This window comes from Mauremys mutica, chromosome 1, assembly GCF_020497125.1.
Source record: "Mauremys mutica isolate MM-2020 ecotype Southern chromosome 1, ASM2049712v1, whole genome shotgun sequence".
Taxonomy (NCBI): domain Eukaryota; kingdom Metazoa; phylum Chordata; order Testudines; family Geoemydidae; genus Mauremys; species Mauremys mutica.
This window is the reverse complement of record NC_059072.1, coordinates 206,001,249-206,010,245: the sequence shown is the minus strand read 5'-3', so window position 1 is coordinate 206,010,245 and position 8,997 is coordinate 206,001,249. Positions and strand designations below refer to the sequence as shown.

The following is an 8,997-nucleotide window of genomic DNA, read 5'->3' as shown; positions in this document are numbered from 1 at the left end:
AAGGAGTCTCCACATGCTCTCCTTGCCCCAAACACCACCCCTGCAGCTCCCATTGTCTGGGAACCACAGCCAATGGGAGCTTCAGAGGCAGTGCCTGCAGACAGGGCAGTTTGCCCACCCCTGGGCTAAGGGCACACAGTGTTCGCAGTTACATGGCTCATGATGCTAACCCCCATCACTCCCTGGTTAAATCTTCAAACAAGCCCCTTCGTGCTTCCTCCCATTCTGCCCCCCACACTCGGGAGGAGCTCCCTGTAAACATCAGCAAAACAACCTCCTCATCCCAGGGACTGTTTGACTCGCTAATTATTCCCTGTCCAGCAGGCTTGCCATCTCCTTATGAACTTGCTGCCGCAATGGACCAGTTCTGTGGGATGCTTTGCTGGGTGCAGGTTGTGATCCCACCGTGTTCATCTTAGGCAACTTTTGTGAGTCAGGCCTGGCCTGCTTGATAATACCTGCCAGTGACTTTGCAGCACAGCCATGACCTCTGTCTTTTCAGTTACGGTAACCTCTTCACACACCTCAATGCTCTCGAGTGGGATATCCCTATGGCATTCAGGCCTCAGATCAGGAACAGGGGCTGTCTTACAATCCTCTGCACAGAATAGCATCTTGACAACGGCTTCACTGTTGTGTAGCACTTTTAACCTGTTTATATGCACAGTCCGAGGTGCGTCCCTGCTGCGGGGCCTGTATACATTGCAGGTAACAGCGTGACCCCCACCACCACCACCACCACCACCTCAGAAGGCCCCTCCCATCAATTTTGCAATTTGTACTTTTCCACAAGGAATAACACCAGCAGCAGATCCCCTGCATCAAACGATCGCTCACAAGGAGAGCGGAACCCCCTTTATCCCATCGAGTTGGGACCAGGGCCAGATTGGTTAACCAAAACGTCGGATGATTGGATGAATGGGAAAGTGCCAGGCTGCAGCGCCATCTAGGGACCATAGGAGAGATTGCCCACTTCTGGACCCGTGCGCGCTAGTTGTTGGGTTAATATGGAGAACCGGATAATAGAGGGTCAGATAAATGGGGTTCTACTGTATTGTGATCATCCCATTCTTTCCGAGCTGCTTGGCTTCTAGTGAGGCTTTGCGTCACTATTCCAATCATGGATTTAGGGAAACCTAATTTAGGCTCCTCCCTGTGAAAGGGGAAGGAAAAGTGAAGTGCTTCAGTAAAATCAACATTACCAGAATGAAATGGTTCCATTTTTTTGTTTCAAAAGGCTTCATAAGTTTATTTTATTTTGGATGAGATTGTGCCTTTCATGTTTTGTGCCACACAAGCAGACAAGTTAGAGAAAATATAAAATATTCTTGATGGAAGTTCCCAACGTCTCTCTAATTTGTTTCTTAGGAGCCAGAACAACAACACATAAGAACCCAAAAATCAGAGGGAGAGAACACAGGCTACTCCCTATAACAGAGAGGCACAACTCACTGGGTACCTGCTGACTGGCTGCTGCTACGCCCCGATTGTGTGCTGCCCTACTGAGCTCCCTAGCGTGCAAGCATGCCCAGGAACCCTGCCCAACGTTTAAAGTCACAGTATTCAATTTTAACACAACCACAAATGCACCAGAGCATCAACATTTCCTGTTTAACGAGGTCTCTCCTTTTTTTGGAACCCTTGTTTCTAAACATGCCATGCGGGATTTGAATCAAATGTCAGCCACTAATTATCATGTGGGTGGAATCACCATTAATGTGTATTCTGGGTAGTTCTGTTGTTGGCTTCTTTAGGAAATTTGGGGAAACAGGAGCACGGGGAAAGCCTCCCCGCCCCCCAACACACATACACACCACACATTTGCTGCCCACTGGTGCTGCCTGAGCAGTAGCCTTGTGACATCAGAGATAACTCAGCACTTCCTCCCTCCGCTTCATTTTCATACTTGGGGAGAATGACTAGCACCCTGGCTGCCATGGCAACAGCTACCTTTGACAGCTGATTGCCCCCTTGTTACCAGAACATCATCACAGACAGAAAATTTGTAATGAAACAGGGTCAGAGCTGGATAACCGGGACAGCCCCTGCTGTGCTCAGTGGGGTTTGTGCTGCGGTACGGTGCTGTGTTCCTTCGCAAAGGGCAGGTGTTTGCTACTTTCCTCAGTAAGGCCTAGGTGAAAACAAGATGCAAAATTCCAGCTCTTTTTCTTGGATATTGTTTCTCCGCTTCTTGCGCATTCAGGGTTACAGCTGAGAACTTTCACTGACCCTGAAGTTGCATAAAATGAGTTTTGTTTTAATGCAGTTTAATTTCATTACTTTCAATACTCTGATCAGCACAGCCCTGAGTGGTAAAAGTGGGATTTTCACAAAGATAACCATGGCAATAAATCATAGACTGAACCAACGCATGAGTAAGAGCTTCACTGTTTAACAGCTTATAGAGGTGCGGACTCACCCCCACGGCACCTCCTGCTGGTGACTTCTGGGAATCAGCTCGTTCCAGCTCCGGAGTGCCCTTTGCAGGCCGGTGATCTGCCTGTCTCCTGGCCCCCGTGCCCCTCCCTGGACCCGGTGCCCCTTTAGCTGAGGTGCTGCCCCCTGGCAGTAACCCCTTTCTCTCAGGGTCTACCCTGCCCAGGGAACCCCCACCCACTATCCCCACCTCACCTCAGTATATGGCTACTGCCAGTCATCGTCTCACCCCCGTGCCCTGGGGCAGGCTGCAGTATCAGCCATTCATCACTGGCAAGGAGGGTTTGGACCTGCTGCCCTGGCCTACCCCTGGGCTGCCCTCTGCAACTCCCAGGACCTTTTGGCCTTCTGCTAGGCCCTGCTCCAGTCAGGCACCCTGTCTCTAGCTCCCTGTAGCCAGGCCCATCTCCCTCTACAAACAGAGAGAGACTGATCCTTCTGGCTTCCCTGGCCTTCTTATAAGGCCCTGTTGCTCAGTTTGGGACATGGCCCCAGCTGCAGCCACTTCCTCCAATCAGCAAGGGTTTTACCTTGCCCAGCCCAGCCCTCTGCAGGGCTTTTCCAACCCCTTCCAGGCTGGAGCGGGGGGTCACCCTGTTACATGGCACAGAGAAATTAACAACAAAAACCCTTCATTTAACGTTACTTACGTTTGCTTTTATCAATAAAATCATTAGGAAATACAAAGTCAAGGTTTTTAAACAGGATGGAAAGGTTACAAAGTGAAGCATTCTCAGGTTAGCAAATGTCCAAAGAAGTGTTGCCCTGGCACCCTCAATTCAGTCCTCTTGTACATTTGCAGGACGATGCAGATTTTAATGACATGATCCCATAGTATTTTTTCCCCCACTGGACCCCTTCCTTATTCAGTGCACAGGGTTTTCTGCTCTGGGGCTGGGTATTGAAGGAGTCTGTTGCCTGTAGGATCCCTGCCTCATTTCTTGCAGAGTTAACGTTGCACAGGCAATGCTCATTCTGGTATTTCCTAACTTGAGAGTGCTTCACTTTGCAGCCTTTTAGTCCTCTGTGCATTTCCTAATGTTTATAGCTTGCTTTACTGAGGAGAACAGTCTTTATGACAAAGGGCTAGGGGTTTTTTTTGGGTAATGTCTCCATTATTTATCTGGTCAGTGTCACTAGTGTGCGCTTTACAAGACAGAGAAAGTAAGGACACTCCCTGATACAAAGCCCCTATGATCTGAGGAAGACTGACACATACAAAGAAAGCAGGAGATGTAAGAACTAGGACGTTCTTTCTTTTTTCTGATGAATAGTCATTTATTTATTATGAATTATTATTATGATTAAAGAAAGGGTGGTGGATTGGGGAACTTGTGTGGTGAAGATGTTCTATGCAGAAGTTCCCATTGTTTGGCACATGCAGCTGATCTGAAGTGCCGCGCAGTGCTAGGTTTTGGGTAGCAAGCACCCTCACAATGGCAAAGAGCCTTTTCAGAACTCTGATGCAATCTTCTCTTGATGCTCATCATCTATGGTGGACTTTAACCTTAGGCTCATCTCAAGCTCTTTCCACCTATGGAATGCTCTCTGGTGACTTGCTGCCTTCTCATGGCATGCCACATTTCTAGCCAGATTTTTCCAGTCCTTTGTTCCTGTAGAACTCAGTGTGGTTGGAACATTAGACTGAAAGAGTTTGCAACAAAAACAGTATGCAGCATTCTGGGTTTTTGAGTACATAAGCCATGGCCTCTCCACTTTGTCACCATTGGGGATTTCACACCAGGAATGTGTTGGATGGAAACTTCTATTTTCATTGTCTTTGGGGAACATGAAGTTTTTCACTTGCTGTGGCCCAGGCAGTAAAGGAAGTCCCTCAGGCTACTGCTCAAAGAGTCCACTCAGCAGCAGCTGTTTCTTGTGCCTCCACCACACTCTTCTCTGATCTACACTTTTCTTCAGGAATGTGCATGGTTACATCCATTTGAGATGGAGATATGGATGTTGCAGTAGCTGCCAGGTCACCTGCACTCTGACTACCTGGAAGATCAGGCATCTCCTCAGCACTCACATCCTCACTGGGGCCGGAAGGCTCACCGTGAACATTTGTGTCTATGTATCTCAGCAGAGTGTCCTTCCTGCGTAGACAGAAAAGCTTCCTTTGCTTTCTTTCTTTTTCTGAATGCTGCCTCAGAGGGGCCTTTTCTTCTTTCACTCATGACTGCTGTTCTGTGCCAGCTAGAGTGGCAGGGGACAAATAAGCAGGCTGGTAGCAGGGTCTGAATGAGGGAAGATATCAGCGTCTTAAGGGCCTACTCGGCTCCTACTACTTCAGTTGACTGCCTGTTCTCCTCAAGCGGGTTCAGGGAAGCAGCGGGAAATAGGAAGCTCCCTGAGAAGCTGGTGTTAGTCCAGACTCCTGGGGGTGCTCGAGAGGTACATAAGAGGCTCCTCCTCTCTCTCTCCCTGCAGCTCCTGTTGCTTTCTGTTATTCCCTCTCCCCTTTTCTCCTGCCTGCCTGTTATGTCTCTTGTGCCCCCTTCCTCCGGCACAGCACTCCACCATCTCTGTGCATCTCCAGCAGAGAGAAAACATATGCACCAGCACCAGACAATTTTCTACGCTCTGGGTCCTAGTGGTGGCCTGCCACAGTTTGGCACCTGCGACAGCTGCCTCAGTTCGCCTCATGGTAAGGCCAGCCCTGTCCTGTGGGCACGGAGAACCTAACTCCCATTGAGGTCAGCCAGGGAGGCTGGATGTGCACATTGCAGGAAATAGACAGTCAGGGCAGCATAATCCACTGAAAAAACTGCAACTTGCTAATTGCAACCCAGGCTCTCCCTGTGTGGCTCTTTGTCCTGCCTCTGTTGGCTGGAGCATGAGCAGAGCTTTCTGAGACAGCTGCTGCGGCTGTGGCCAGCCAGTGAAGTGCATTTCCCATCGTCTCTATTCTGGCTGTGGATGTTTGACTGCAGCAGCCCCGCAGAGGTCCCGGCCTCGCTCTCTAATGTCCATTCTCCTCTTGCTTTCATGATGCTTCTTGGACCACGGAGTAGCCTCAAAAAAACATCCCAGCTGTGAACACAGGCACCAGCACCGATTCCCCAAGCCAAAGTCCCCTTTGCAATCCATGGAACCAACCTGGGTTGTCTGGAGCGCAGGGTATGGCCCATGGTGACTGCAGACCCTGCCCCTGCTGCACAGTGACTCCTGGGACCCCTCTAGCCCATCAGCACTCGGCTCTACCGCATTCTGCTGAGTGGCTGAGATCTGGGGGAACAGAAACCCTTTGTTAGAGACGGAAAATCTCCTCCCAGGAACACTCTGTCAATGGCTGCCAGAGGCCGTCCCTGTGAAACCCCAAATGTGCAGCCCCTCGGATTCCCACAGGGGAGATCTCAGCTCATTCACTTGTCACCCGTGGCTGCAGTCTCTGACAGGGGGAATGTAGAGGGTTTTTTTGCCAATGGTCCCTTCTACAGCGCCCATAATGGGAGGAGGTTTGGCCTTGTGATGTGAGGCCTGGGTCTGAGAATCAGGGCTCCTGGGAGCTGGGGCTCTGGAATGGGGTGTGGTCTAGTGAGTGGAGCTGGATTTGTTGACAGTGAGTGAGAGGAGCTTGTGCTGAAGGACCCTGGGTCAATCCCCACCAATTCCTGTGATGTCTACATGTGGCCACAATTTTACTTACCTCTCAATATAGGTTATTTAGCCCATTCCTGGACACACGTGTTACATCTGCTGCTGGCCATCCCTGAGATGTAGGTCCTTCATCCACACAAGGACATGGCACATCAAGGTCAATCCAGCAGCTCTCATCTGGTCTTCACCTCCGCAATGGACGGTGAGCTCTAACCTGACCAGAGAAAGACAGGGTGGTGTTCTTCAGGGGAATCTGCTGGTGCTCCTGCATCCCCTGCTCCACCTCACGCCCCGACACGCTAAGGGTTTTCCAAAGATACCACTAATCTCAGATAAACAAAGCAGCTGAGATGAGGTCAGTGTGGGTGGATTTACTGAGCAGACTGGTTCTAATGGAAGAACAGATTTCTCCCCTGCTCTAGGGAGATTCCCATAGGAAACGTCTCTGATGGTTGGGGTGGGGGCAATGCAAACCCTCAGCCTTTTGAATGGCAGGAAATCAGGACTCGGGGAGTTAAGGGGTGTCTCTGTCCTGCTGGAGGGAGCAGACCTGGAGAGCAGGAAGAGCGCTAGTGGCATTGTAGGAAAGCCAGTGACTTCTACCTGTGAAGGTGGCTGAATCTTCTGGCAGACATTAGAGTCCCGGATCCTTACACCTCCTTTGGGGATCCTTTTCCTAGGAATAAAATAAGGACACCACACAGAGAATGACATTTGAATCCCAGGGAAAAGGGATGATCTCAGCCAGGCTATGTACCCAGGAACCCGATTTTTGTCCCAAGAGCCACAATTACCCAGATGAGGTTTTCTTCCCCATTTGCTTTCAGGTTATTTACTCACAGTATTCATTTGTTTGCTTTGCCGGGTCTCCACTCTCTGCAGCTGTTCATTGGTTTTAGTAACAATCTTTCAGTTTTTGATTCTCTTTCCTCTTCTTACAGTGTAGCATCTGCTTAGCACTTTAAAAAAAAAATCAATTCAAACCAAAATCCTGATCCTACATGGAAGAGGAAGGTTTCTGAGAATTTGGCTGCAGAACTTTAGTGTCTGCATATTTCATTCCCTATTATTTATTCAGGTGCAGGTCTGATGCCATCTGCACCCCCAAGAATGCCCATATGATGCACAGGGGGCCCTTAGAATACCTGTTGAAAGAGAAGGAGAGAGTAGATTAAAAGGTGGGGAAATCAACCAATGCATCAGCACGTCTCTGCATCATTGAAGCACCAGGCATGGGAGCGAAACAGGTTAAAAATCCCCATGGTTCTTTCCCACTAGACAGATGTCCAAAAAGAAAAAGGCTTTCAGCCAATTATTTCCTTACACTCTGACGGGGTGAAATTCAGCCCTGTGCAGACAGCCAGGGCAAGGTCTGTGCATCACATCAGGTTTAAGTGGCACTTCACTGCACAGGTGCTGGGAGATTTCGGTGGCACAGTTTTCCTCCTGGATTGGAACAGCCGGCTGGAATCCTGAGAGGTACAGAGCAGAGAGAGGTTAGGGCCACAACGTTCACCTCAGAGGCTGAGCTTCTACAGGCTTTTGGGATGTTCCCATCTGAGGAAGAGGATTTTGGCCATCCCCAGTTCAGAGCTTTCAGTCACTTCAACCAGTGATTCTCTGGCACAGTTGATCTAAAGTAGCTGAACTTTCCAGGCCTTGCCCCCATCTTCGACCCCCCTCCCACCTCGCATTGCCCTCTAACAGCCCTCTCCCTTCTCTCGATCCCTGCCAAGCCCAAATACAGAGCCTAGCCCATGTTCCTCCTCTCTTAGACCCTCTCCTCACACGACCCTCCTCTACCTTTGAGAGGCTGATCCCTGTGCCCTTTACCCTGCTCCTGGAGAAATCATGGCTCCTCATGACAACCGGGAAGTGGCTGGTTCCATCCTCTGTGTGGGGTGCGTGGTTTTCCGTCTAAGCATCACTGAGAGCCAGCACGTCTCGATTTCACAGGATGAGTGAAGTCTAGGAAGCGCTGCACTTCTTGAGGACTTCCAACTTCGCCCCATTTATGAATGGCTTCCACCTTATTTGCGTCAATGGTAACATCTTCTGGGGAGAGGATGTACCCCCAAAACTCTGTGGAGAGTTGGCTGGAGGTTCCGTTTTTCCAATTCTGTGTTGAGACCATGCTGCCGAAACCTCTCCAGGTTCGGATGTGCTGCGTGTGCTGCTCTGGGTTCTCCAAAAAGAAACGTATGTCACCTAAATAGATAACACTGTCCCCAAATACATCACTGATGAAGTGTTGCAAGGTCAGGGGACCGTTAGTTAGCTCAAATAGCATATCAGACCATTAAAATGTCTGTCGTGAGTTTTGAAATCTGTCTTCCATTTGTCCCTTGCCCAAACGAGCATTAGATTGGAAATCCTTGCAGATGAAGTTTGATGAAACCCTTTGCAGATTTCCTGTGAGCCAACAATTGTGGGATTCACAGCAGTGGGTAATGGTTTCAAATGATCACTTTGTTCAGGAGCTGATTGTCTAAAGAGAGGCATAGCAGAGTCCCACATTTCTTCTTCCCAAAAAGGGCCTGCTCTTAGGACTGGTTTTCATGACTTCTATGCAGGGAGATCCACTAATTCTGGTCCCAACAATGCGTAAATACAGGGAAAAGCAACTTTCAGCCAAGGTGGTAGGTCAAGAGGGCAGTCATAGTCCCGGTCCAGAGGTAACGAGTCCACATTTCTTTCGAAGGTATCCATGTAATCTTGGTATTTATCAGGAATGCCACCATCAATCAAACCCTAACCCCTCCCCTTGACCCTCCCAAGCCCTACCCATTGACCCCTGAGTCCCTCCCACCTGTCAGCGGAAGTCCCGCCCCATGGGGGGTTTTAACTCTGGGGTCAAGGTGGCCACATGACTGGAAGTAAGGTGTGTCATATGACCCCTCTAAGAACTCCTCCCACCACTCTCTACCAATCAGGATGGGTTTCATCCCAGAGGGACCACCC

The 8,997-nt window shown here is 49.6% G+C and overlaps 1 long non-coding RNA gene across 1 annotated transcript; it reads right to left on the bottom strand.

Moving 5' to 3' along the window:
• Nucleotides 1-7,009: 7,009 nt before the first annotated feature.
• Nucleotides 7,010-8,050, bottom strand: LOC123362252. Its single transcript, XR_006576382.1, has 3 exons — nucleotides 7,870-8,050; nucleotides 7,361-7,508; nucleotides 7,010-7,181 (listed from the first exon to the last, which is right to left on the bottom strand). It is a non-coding gene; the product is annotated as an uncharacterized LOC123362252 (long non-coding RNA).
• Nucleotides 8,051-8,997: the final 947 nt, after the last annotated feature.